The sequence below is a fragment of the Cynocephalus volans genome, chromosome 10 (genome assembly GCF_027409185.1).
Source record: "Cynocephalus volans isolate mCynVol1 chromosome 10, mCynVol1.pri, whole genome shotgun sequence".
NCBI lineage: Eukaryota > Metazoa > Chordata > Mammalia > Dermoptera > Cynocephalidae > Cynocephalus > Cynocephalus volans.
Genome location: NC_084469.1, coordinates 74438559 through 74450763, shown reverse-complemented (window position 1 = coordinate 74450763; position 12205 = coordinate 74438559). Strand labels below are relative to the sequence as shown.

Sequence of the window (12205 nt, the reverse complement as noted above, 5' to 3'; positions counted from 1 at the left end):
CTCTGTTCCTCTCCACCAACTTTTAACAATAAATCTTGGCAGTTGTTTGCAAGAGTGCACAAATGCGAGAGTATGGGAATGCTTGTAGAATCTGGTCATTTTACAGAAGGGGAAACTGAGACCCAAAGAGGTCCAGAGCCCAGTCTCATCTCACAGTTCAGGGCTCATTCTTCAAGTTGGAAGATGAAATCGATAGGGATAAACTTTCCCTGCTCAGAACATACTCTTTTTAAAAAGTTCATTCACTGAATGAGATAGAACTTAGTCCAAGATTTATTTGTTTGTTTGTTTTAGGTGACTTGGCTTCTGAAGGAGGACAGGAAGTCAAAACTTCCCAAATACACACTGTAAAACAACACCCCTTCCCCAGGGTCATCTGGAGCCAGTGCCCTGCCCCCTCACTGATGGCTGCTTCACAGCCCAAACTTGGGCCAGGTCTGTTGAGCTCCTTCCTGCCCTGCCACAATAACTGTGTGGCACTGGGTGGGTCACCTCCCCTCTCTGGGCTTCCATGCCCGCCTTCTCCAAGGAGGGCCTCTTTACGTCTCACCAGCTGGGATGCTTTGTTGCTCCCTCTTCTGGGTTCCCACAACACAGGATTTGCAACCACCCTTTCCCTGTCCCTCCACTTCCTCCTCTCACCCTTAAATCATCTTTAATTAATTGAACACTTATGATATTCCAAGGCTGTGCCTAGCACTTCTCATGGTTTGAAGTCTCAAAACAATACTGAGAAGTACAGAGACTCTGGACCCACTTTACAGATAAAGAAACTGAGGATTAAAGTGGTAAAAGAACTTCCCTCATATCAAGAGGTAGGGAGAATCTGCACCCATTTTACAGATAAGAAAACAGGCTTAAAGAGGTAAAAGAACATCCCTCGTATCAAACAGCTAGTTAGTGTTGGAGGCGGAAATCACACTAGGCCAGCTCTGCTGACTGCTGAGTCCCTAATGTGACGTGCTGCTCCCTTGGGCCTTGATATTTAAGTGTGAGCTTAGTGACAAAGAGGCTGGGCCCAGAGAGGGAAAGCAAATTGCCCAAAGACACACAGTACTGGGCCTGAGCAGAAAGTGGAACATTCTTTAGGCTTTTTGGATATTTATCATATGCTGGATGCTGGGGACATGGAGGGAAAAGAACACCTGCTGTTTGTCCCAAGTTGTTCAAGGGATCTTCTCATCTGTACCTGGTCTGAGCCATATGCTGACCAATACCTGACTTAGACCATTGATCCTTCTCAGGTGTTGAGCAATAGCTAAATGCCAAGCACTGTGCAGCTTGCATGCGTATTCTTCACAGCAACCTACGAGAAAAGGCACTCATCCCATTTTACAGATGAGGAAGCTGAGGCTCAGAGAGGTGAAGGGGCAGCAGCAGTCCTAACTATCCCAGTGCCCTGCCTCCCTGGCTTGGGAGATGCAGAGCACTGTGAATGAGTATGAGGAAAGGTAGTACATAACATTTAGTAACAACTATCGTTATCAACAGGGTGTTGTTACTGGATGATTTTCCTCTTCAGGCCTGGTGGAAGAGCTAAAGTTTGGACAAAAACTTTAGGACCTTTCCTGGCCTTTTATCACCCATGACAGAACAGACTAACTCTGTCCTCAGACAGGAAGGTGACTCAGACATTCCTCCAGGACATTCCAAGTCCAGCTTGGGATCGCAGAAAGTCCTGCTGGCCTGATCAGCAGCTCCCAGATTTCTTTCCACAGAGTGGTCTGAGGAGGAAAAGTCCCCAGGTAATTTCCCTGGCAGGGAAAGATGGGGCTTTCAGCAGGTGAGGAACAATCAGAGAAAAATCTCACTCCTGGGAATCCCAGATATGGGGAGACCGAGGCCAGAGAGGGGCAGTGATTTGCCCAAAGTCCCACAGAATATCAGAGGCTGGAACATTGACCAGCACTTGGTGAGGGCTGCTTTGTGCTCGAGGCTGAGGGCGCCGTGAAGGACAAGGCCCAGGGCCTGCATAGAAATGCTCGTGCCTTGGTGGGGAGTGAGGTCATAACTGAGCAAAGAGAGCAGGGTGTGTCCACTCTGTGCTGGAGGGAAGCAGCAGCCTGGGGACCCAGAGGAGGACATCATGGAATCCTGTCTGGGGTGTGTGTGTGTTTTGGGGACACATCAGGGAAGGCACTTGGATGGGGCCTGGAAGGATGCATTTTGCCAGGTGGAGAAGGGAGAAAGGGTATTCTTGTAGGAGGGAATAGTATGACCTAAAGCTCAGAGCCGGGGACCTTGCCCAAGGACTGTGAGAAGCAGTAGAATGTATGAAGTGAGAGCACAGATTTTGAATCAAACTACTTAGGTTTGAATCCTGGCTTTATCACTTACAGCTGTGGACTTTGGCAAGCATTCTAACCTCTTGGTGCCTCAGTTTCCTTCTCTGTAAAATGGGGAGAAAACTAGTACTCACCTTAAAAGATTTTTATGAGGATTAAATAAATGAATCCATATAAAAGGCACATACATGTAGTTATTAACTACTGTTATGAACACCATAATTGGGTGCAGGGAGAACTTCAACATGGTCTAGAACTGGATCTGGACTCTTTTTCAATGCTCTTCCCTCTGTACATCCTCTATCTTGCTATTTTGGGGCTCCAAGAAACCCTCCCCACAACATCACCCAATATTGAAGACCCCTGAAGGGTGGTATGGAGAGGGGGAGATTCTGGGAAAAGGGCTAGTGGAGCTTCTGAAAAATGCCTGCAGGATCCCAGCTGCAGGATTGGGATCCATCCTTAGGGGTTAGGACAAAAGAAAGGAAGGGATTCTCTAGGAAGGTGGGAGTATAGGAAGGGGGGCTGCCCCACATGGAGCAGAGAGACACCACTGGCCCATGCAGAGGTCCTCTTGCCTAAGTGCTCCAGAAGGACAGATCAGCTAGAGAGGGAGGTCACAGATTTATAGCTACCTGTAACACAGAAAGAATTTGCCTGGGCCTCCCCGGCAAGAACATGAAAACCCAGAAACAACTACAATTGTGCATAGTGGGGGAGGGCAGAGTGGCACCTGGGTTTCCTTGAGCAGCTCAGCCCTTTCCCCCGGGTCCTCCATCCCTCAGAAACAAGACCTCCTGCTTCCTGCACCAGGAGTTCTGCCATCTTTGTGACTCAGCTTCTCTGAGAATAGTCTGCCTCTTTTTCTGTGGCAGTGGCTGCTGCTGTCTCCCTAGATCAGCCGCGGCCCCCACTTCCTCACATCCTTTACTGTGCGTGGCTCCTGGTTACTGCTCTCCCCTGGGAAGGGGGCAGGTCTTGGCTTCTGTGCCAGTCTTTTCTTCATGTCAGAAGCACAGCAGGGGCAGGGAAGAAGGGCTGGCATCCCTAACACATTCCTTAAGAAGGATGCCTTCCCAACAATCATTTTTTCAACTGAGTAGTAATTTAATATGCAATTTATCTACCTATTATAAAATAAATTCTAAATTTACTTTTGAATCAGCATTACATGTGCATGGTAACAGTGAAACATAAGGCTCCCTCTCTGTCTCCTAACTCCCGGTTACTCTCCCCAGAGGTAATGACTCTTACCAGTTTTCTTCAAAAATAATTTTTATGGTGATTTACGGATTTGAGAGCTTTTGAGATGCTAGAAAAAAAAAAAAAGTCCATAGAGAAAGCAGTAAGAGAGCAAGACCATGAAATGCACAGAAAACCTAGTCAGAAGAGAGAATCTTTTCTCTGGGCCACTTTCCTTTCCAAACAATGGTGAAAGCCCCCATTTCTGCATTCCAGCCAGGTACATCTTCCTGTTGTGAGAAACTGGCTGTGATTCTGCTCTGTGGTTTTTGAAGTCTGATGAGACAGATTTCATTTCTCGCTCTTCATTTCAGAGTGATCCTATTGGCTGAGTTCTCAAACCAGCTCATTGCACTGGCCACTGGCAGGTCTGGGGTGGCTACCATTGGCTCCAGATCTGACTCTAGTCTAATCGGTTGTGGCTTTGGTGTTGGGATGCCAGTTTCTAGTGCTGTATATCCTTCCAGAGAGATTCTCAACGTACATGTACATGTAGACTCAGTCCCCCTTTTCCTACATATGTGATAGTATACTGAATACAATGTTCTATATGTTTTCTGATAGTGACTTGGACCACTCCTACCATTTCTCTTTAACATTGTGCTAGAGGTGAAAGCCAGTGCAATAAGTCAAAAAAAGAAATAAATGACATGAGGATTAGAAAGAAAAAAGCAATCCTGTCATTATTTATATGACATAATTAGGTACAGAGAAATTTCCAGAAAAAAATCTAAAGACAAGCTATTAGAATCAATAAGTGAATTTAGCATGGTTTCTGCATCCAAGGTCAATATTCAAAAGTTAATTATGTTTCTATAAATAATCAACATACATAGAAATTGAAATTTAAAATTTAAAATGAAACAATTAGAAATTTTGACAGAAATTTAAAAATGTTATACAATAGTATAAAAATTAAAAACATAAATAAATCTAATGAAAGATGTGTAAGACCTCTACACTGAAAACTACAGAATAATTTTGAAAAAAATTAAAGAATAGGCAAATAGAGGAATATACCGTGAGCATGGATTGGAAGACTCAATATTATAAAGAATTCTTCTGATTTCTTCAAATTGATCTACAGATTTAATGCAATTTCAGTTAAAATCCCAGGATGCTTTTTATTTCCAGCAGATTCTAAAATTTATATGGAGAAGCAGAAGACCAAGAATGGCCAAAGAAATCTTGAGGATTAAGAACAAAGTAGGAGGATTTCCCAACCAGATTCAAGACTTACTATAAAGCTGCAGTGTTTGTTTTTTAAATGGTATTGCATCAGTTATCCAAATGGAAAAATATGAATATTGACCCCTTACCTCACACTATATATAAAATCAATTTCAGATTGATTCTTGAACTAAGCGTGAAAGATAAAACAATAAATATTTTAGGAGAAAACAGGACAATATCTTCATGACTTTGAAGTAGGCAAAGAGTTCTTAAATGGAACATCAAAAAACACTAACCATAAAGGAAAAAAACACAGATAAATTAGACTATGTTAAAACTAAAACTTGTGTTAATCATAAGAAACTGTCAAAAATACATAAAGTTAAGCCAAAAAGTGGGCTAAACATTTTTCTTATCAGCTCTTGTTCAGCCCATTCTTGCCATGTAATACCCCTTGTTGCTGTGGTGAGTTACCACCAAAAAAGAGGCCATCACCAGACGTGTTCTTTGGACTTAGGACTTCTAAGCCTCCAAAACTGTAAAAAATAAATTTTATTTCTTTATCAATTAAAACAATTTTTTTCTTATCCAGAATATATAAAGAACTCCTACAAAAATCAATAAGAAAACAACAGACTACTTAAGGGAAAAAAGGGCAAAAATACCTGAATAAGAATTTCACAAAGAGGATATTCAAATGGCTAAAAAACTTGAAAAACAAAACTTGAAATAGCATTCAATTTCATAACCATAATAAGGTACTGTTACACACCTATCAGAATGGCCGAAAAGAAAATGACAGACAAAGCCAAGTGTCAGCAAGGAAGTAGAACAACTAGAAATTTTATATACTGCTGATGAAGATGTAAATTAGTAGAGGACCTGGGAGAATTCTTTGGAAGTATCTAAAGCAGAATATATGCATACCCTATGAATCAGATATTCTACTCCTAGATACAGACCTAAAGAAATGTGTACATATATTCATGAAATGACATATACAAGAATGTTTATAGTATCAATACATATAATAGCTCCAAACTGGAAACTACCCAAATGTCTATCAACAATAGAATGGATAAACAAATCGTGGCATATTCTTTTTTTGTCTTAGCCAGGTCTTATTTTATTTTTAAGTGTATAATTCAACAATTTTTAATCTATAGAGTTGTGCAACCCTCACCATGATTCAATTTTAGAAGATTCCATTACCCCAGAAACATCCCTCATGGCCATTTTCAGTCACCCTTCTTTCCCACTCCTAGCCCCAATCAACTTTTACTCTAATTGCTATCTCTATAGATTAAACTTTTAGCGTGTATTAGTACTTCACTCTTTTTTATTGCTGAACATTGTTCCATTGTATGGGTATACCCCATTTTGTTTGTTCATCCATCAGTGGATGGACATTTGGTTGTTTCCATTTTTTGACTATATGAATAATGCTACTATGAATATTCATATACAAGTCTTTGTGTGGACATGTGTTTTCATTTCTCTTGGGTAAATGTTCCTAGGAGTGCAATTGATGGTTCATATGAAAAAATTATATTTAACTTTTTAAGAAGCTGCCTAAATGTTTTACAAACTAGGTGCACCATTTCACATTTAGGAGGACTTCAGTTTCTCCACATCTTTACCAACATTTGTTATTATCGATCTTTTTTTGATTATAGGCATTCTTGTGGTATAAAGTGGTATCTCATTGTGGTTTACACTTCTTTAGTGACAAAAGATATTGAACATTTTATCATGTACTTTTTGGCTGTTCATATCTTCTTTGGTAAAATATCCATTCAATTATTTTTCCTATTTTTAAATTGGCATTATTTAAATTGGATTATTTGTCTTCTTGCTATTGAGTTGTAAATGTTCTATAATGTGTTCTATGTTCTTTGGACACACATCTTTAAGCAGATAAATACTTTGCAAATATTTTCTTCCAGTATTTAGATTTTCTTAATGATGGTATGTAAAGTTTTAAATTTTGATGAAATACAGTTTACTAATTTTTTTAATCTTATGAATTGTGCTTTTGCTGTTATAGCTAAGAAATCTTTGCGTAAACCAAGGTCACAAAAATTTTCTCCTAAAAGTTTTATAGTTTTAACTTGACATCTAGGTCTCCAATCTATTTTTAGTTAAATTTGTGTGATGTAGGGATCCAATTTTATTCTTTTGCATGTGGAGCTACAGTCGTCCTAGCACCATCTGTTGAAAAGATGATTCTTTTTCTATTGAATTGCCTTTGCTTCTTTCTTGAAAATCAATTGACCATAAATGTAAGGGTTTATTTCTGGGCTTTCACTTCTGTTTCATTGATCTGTATGGCTATCTTTATTCAGTACCACACATTGCCCTGACAACTGAAGATTTATAACACGTTTTGAAATTGAGAAATTACATTCTTTAACTTTGTTATTCTTTTTCAAGATTATTTTTGTTATTCTAGGCCCTTTGTCTTTTAGTATAAATTTTTAAAACAGCTAGTCCATTTTTGTACACACACACAGGAAAAAGCCTGCTTAGATTTTGATAAGGATTGCATTGAATCTATAGATCAAATAGAGGAGAAATTAGCTGTTAATAATGAGTTTTCCAATCCATAGCTATAGAATGTCCATTTATTTAGATCTTTTAAAATTTCTCTCAGCAAAGATCTGTAATTTTCAGTATACAAATATTGTACCATGTTTGATAAATTTATTCTAAAGTATTTTATTCTTTTTTTTTTTTTTGTCTTCTGCTGCAATGTTAATGTTTACAATGACACATCACCACCCCTGCCCCATTCTGATTTGGGTGCTCTTCTCTGGCTCCTATGGCATCTTCCTGTATGTGCATTGGCATCACTGCCCTGCAGTTGTTAGCTGAAACTGGCTCAAGGGCAGGAAGCAGGGTGACAAAATTCTAGTTCCCAGCACTCAATCTTTTGCCTCAAACATAGCTGATTCACTGTAAATGTGTATTAAGTGAAAGTAAGACATGTATTTACTTTAAAAAATTTGCAAGTCAAGAGACTGCATTAAAAAAAATCAGAAAGGAAACACTGAATTTAAGAAAAAAAAAATCAGAAACTGTCTTCAAGAACAATGGAGCAAACCAACTCCTAAAAGAGTTTTGCATCATAGTGATTGCATTCATCACAATGGATGGAGAAAAATAAAAATGCCGTTCAGCTCAAGAAGTTGTAAGTTATCTGCAAATCGCCTCATTTCAGGAGTGGAAGAATCCTTGGGTTATTTCTCAATATCAAAACATATACAGGCTTCTCTTTTGAATGTTTTGAATATTTAAAGAGACAACTGTACGAAGTCTCCTTTTTTCCATACGGGATAAACTGCTTTAGCCAACTCTCAGTGGAGGGGCACCTAGCACAACACCATCTCCACAGACAAAGAGCATTGGAATATTCTGTTTCATTGACTTATATATCATTTCATATGTTTCTTCATCAATTTCTATAGTAGTCACCGTTTCTTCCACATCTCCCTATATCATATTTAGATGTTGATCACAAGCATGTAACCTGCCTCGAAGCTCTTGGTCACTTCTCATTTTCACATAAATTCGCTCATTCTGCTGAGCCTGATGAGATCCAGGGACTCCTGGATGGTGTTGGTAGTTTGTTGCTGGTCCATGCCATCCACCACGTTTCAAATCCCTCTATTTTATTCTTTTTGATACTATTGTGAAGGAATTGTCTTACTAATTTCACTTTTTTTTTTTTTTTTTTGATGGTTGGCCAGCATAGGGAATGAATCCTAGACCTTGGCGTTATCAGCATTGTGCTCTAACCAACTGAGTTAACTGGCCAGCCCACCTAATTTCATTAGTAGTTATATAAATACAGCTGACTTCTGGGCATTGGTCTTTTATCCTGCAACCTTGCTGTACTACTTTACTATTTCTAGTAGGATTTTTTTTTTGTAGTTCCCTCAGGATTTTCTATGTACAAGATGATATCATCTGCAAATAGGAGTAGTTTATGTGTTTTTATCTGATCTGGATACCTTTTTGGTTGCTTAATTGCCTGGTTAGAACCTCCAATAAAATGTTGAATAGAAGTGGCCATAGTAGACATCCTTGTCATGCTCCTGGTCTCAGGGGGAAAGCACTCAGTCTTTCACCATTACGTACACTCATCCCTCAGTATCCATGGGGGCTTGATTCTGGGACCTCCAGGACACCAAAATCCGATGATACTCAAGTCCCTTATCTAAAATGGTGTAGTATTTACATATAACCTATACACATCCTCCTGTATACTTTAAATCATCTCTAGATTACTTATAATGCCTAATACAATGTAAATGCTATGTAAATAGTTGTTATACTGTATTGTTTTAAAATTTGTGTTATTTTTATTTTTTCCCAAATATTTCAATTCATGTTTGTTTGAATCTGAAGACGCAGAATCCTTGGATACAGAGGGCCAACTGTATGATGACAGTGGTTGTTTTTCTTTATTTTTTCAATTTTATTTATATTTATTTTTATGGGGTACAGTGTGTTGTTTCAATACATGCATATACTCCACAATGATTCACTTAGAGTAGACAGCATAGCTTTGTCCCCTTTAGTTCAGCTCCTCATCCTCCCCTGACTTCCACTCCTCCCAGCCTCTGGTGACCATTATTCTACTGCCTACTTTTTTTTTTTTAACACACAAAGATTAACATCCTTACTGCAAAAAGAACACTTAAAAATGAATTAGAAAAATCTAAGCAGAAATTTGGTGAAGGACATGAGCAGATAAGTCACGTACCCCAAAGGAATACAGGTGGTTAATAAGTACATTCTAAGATCTGGTTGTGGATGGGGCAGGGCTGGCCTGGCAGCTGTCTCAGGACCCAGGGCATCGGCTGGCTCCTCGATGGCCTGGATGTGGGGTGAAGATCCACGGCCCCCATCTCAGGACCCCCTGGTGTCTGGCTGGCTCCCTCACTGGCCTGGATCATGGTAGCTTTTCATAGATGCCCTTTATCAGGTTGAAGAAGTTCCCTTCTATTTTTTTTTTTTTTTAATGCTGAGAAGTTTTTATGTTGAATTTGTCAAATTCTTTTGTTGTATCTATTGAGATGATCATGTGATTTTTGTCCATTATTCTATTAATATGGTGTATTATGTTGATTTTTGTATGTTAAACCAGTAATACATTCCTGAGATAAATTCCACTTGGTCATAGTGAGTCTTTTTCATATATTGCTGGATTTGGTTTGCTAGTGGTTTGTGTTGTTTTGAGGGATTTCACATGTAGATTTGTAAAGGATATTGGTTTTAATTTTCTTTTTTGTGTGATGTCTTTGTCTGGTTTTGATATCAGGGTAATACTGACACCATGGAATGAATTAGGAAGTACTCCTTCCTGTTCTATTTTTGAAACAGTTTGGGAAGAGCTGGTGTTAATTCTTCCTTAAACTTTTGGTAGAATTCTTCAGTGGAGCCATATAGGCCTGGGCTCTTCTTTGTGGGAAGCTTATTGTTTACTAATCCAATCTCTTTACTTGTAGTAGATGTATTCAGCTTTTCTATTTCTTCTTTAGTACATTTTGGTAGTTTGTGTCTTTCTAGGAATTTGTACATTTTATCTACATTATCTAATTTGTTGTTATACAATTGTTCACAGTATTCCCTGATAATCACTTTTCTTTCTACAAGGTGGGTGTTAATGTCTCCTCTTTCATTCCAGATTGTGTTAGTTTGTGTCTTTTCTCTTTTTTCATTGTCAGTCTAGCTAAAGGTTTGGTAATTTTGTTGATATTTTCAGAGAACCAACCTTGATTTTATTAATTCTCCATTATTTTTCTATTCTCTATTTCATTTATTTCCACTTTAAACCATATGATTTTATTCCTTCTGCTTGCTTTGGTTTTAGTTTGCTTTTTTAAATTAGTTTCTTAAGGTAGAATGTTAGGTTATTGATTTGAGATCCTCCTTTTTTTAAATATGGGTATTTACAACTATACATTTCCTTTTGAGAACTGTTTCAGCTGCATCCTACGTTTTGGTATGCTGTGTTTTTGTTTCATAAATTGCAAATCTCAATTTTCCCTATGATTTCTTTTTTACCCACTGCCTATTTAGGATTTATAATTTAATCTTCAAGTATTTGTGAATTTCTGTAATTTCCTTCCGTTATTTTCTTTAACTGTGGTTGGAAAACATACTTTGGATAATTTCAATCTAAAATTCATTGAGTCTTGTTGTATGGCTTAATATGTGGTATATCATGAAGAATTTTCCATATACATTTCAGCAGAATGTGTATTCTGCTATTGCTGGGTGTAGTGTTTTATAGATGTCTGACATGGGTTGAATCATGTCCCCCAAGTTTTCATGGATTTGAAACTTAATCGCCACTGTTACACTGTTAACATGGGAAAGCCTATTATGGTAATTGAAAGATGGAGCCTTAAAGAGGTGATTAGATTGTGAGGACCATGTGCCAGTGAACGGACCAATAAGTTGATGGTTTAATAGTGGTCATGGGCATGATTCTGAGGGCTTTAAAAGGAGAATACATGAGAAGCTCTCTCTCTCTTGCTAAGCCATTCTCTCTGTGTGATTGCTGTAGAGTCATCACCAACGAGAACAAGGCCTCACCAGATGTGTTCCCTGGACTTTGGACTTCCCAGACTCTGAAACTGTAAGCAATAAAATTTGTTTCTTTACAAATCACCCAGTTTCAGGTGTTTTGTCATAAGCAACAGAAATGGACTAATATAATTTCTTAAGATCTAGTTGCATTTTAATATTGTTCAAGTCTTCTCTTTTTGTATTGCTCTTCTACCATTATTGGAAGTGGGGTATGAGGTCTCCAACTATTATTGTTGAATCATCTATCTGTCCCTTCAAGTCTGTCAATTTCTGATTCATGTATTTTGGGGTACTATTATTAGATGCATATATGTTTCTAATTGTTATGTCTTCCTGATATATATTGACCCTTTTATCAACATAAAATGTCTTTCCTTTATTCTAGTAACAAATTTTGCCTTAAAGTCTATTTTGTCCGATATGGACTCCAGCTTTCTTTTGGTTACTATTTGCATGGTATCTTTTTCTATTTTTTTACTTTCAACCTATATGAGCCTTTGACTCAAAAGTGTATCTCTTGTAGACAGAATATATTTAAATTATGTTTTTAAAAAATTCATTCTGCCAAACTCTGCTCTTAATTGCAGAATTTAATCCATTTATATTCAGTGTAATTACTTAAAAGATAAGAGCTATGTCTGTCATTTTTCTATTTGTTTTATATGAGTACATATGTATATATAAAGAGTATATATATGATATATATTTATAAAGTCTTTTATATACATACAGTCTTTTTTCATATATATAGTCTATTTTTTGTTCCTCTATTCCTCCATTGTTGCCCTTTTTTGTGTTTAATAAATATTTATAATATTTTATCCCCCCCCCCTTTTTAGCCATATTTTTAAAGTTATTTTCTTAGTATTATCCCTGGAGAGTACAATTAACATCTTAATTTAAAA

The 12205-nt window shown here is 37.8% G+C and overlaps 1 pseudogene; it reads right to left on the bottom strand.

Moving 5' to 3' along the window:
* Positions 1 to 8045: 8045 nt before the first annotated feature.
* On the bottom strand, positions 8046 to 8356 carry LOC134387446 (U6 snRNA-associated Sm-like protein LSm3; annotated as a pseudogene).
* Between the last annotated feature and the right edge of the window lie 3849 nt (positions 8357 to 12205).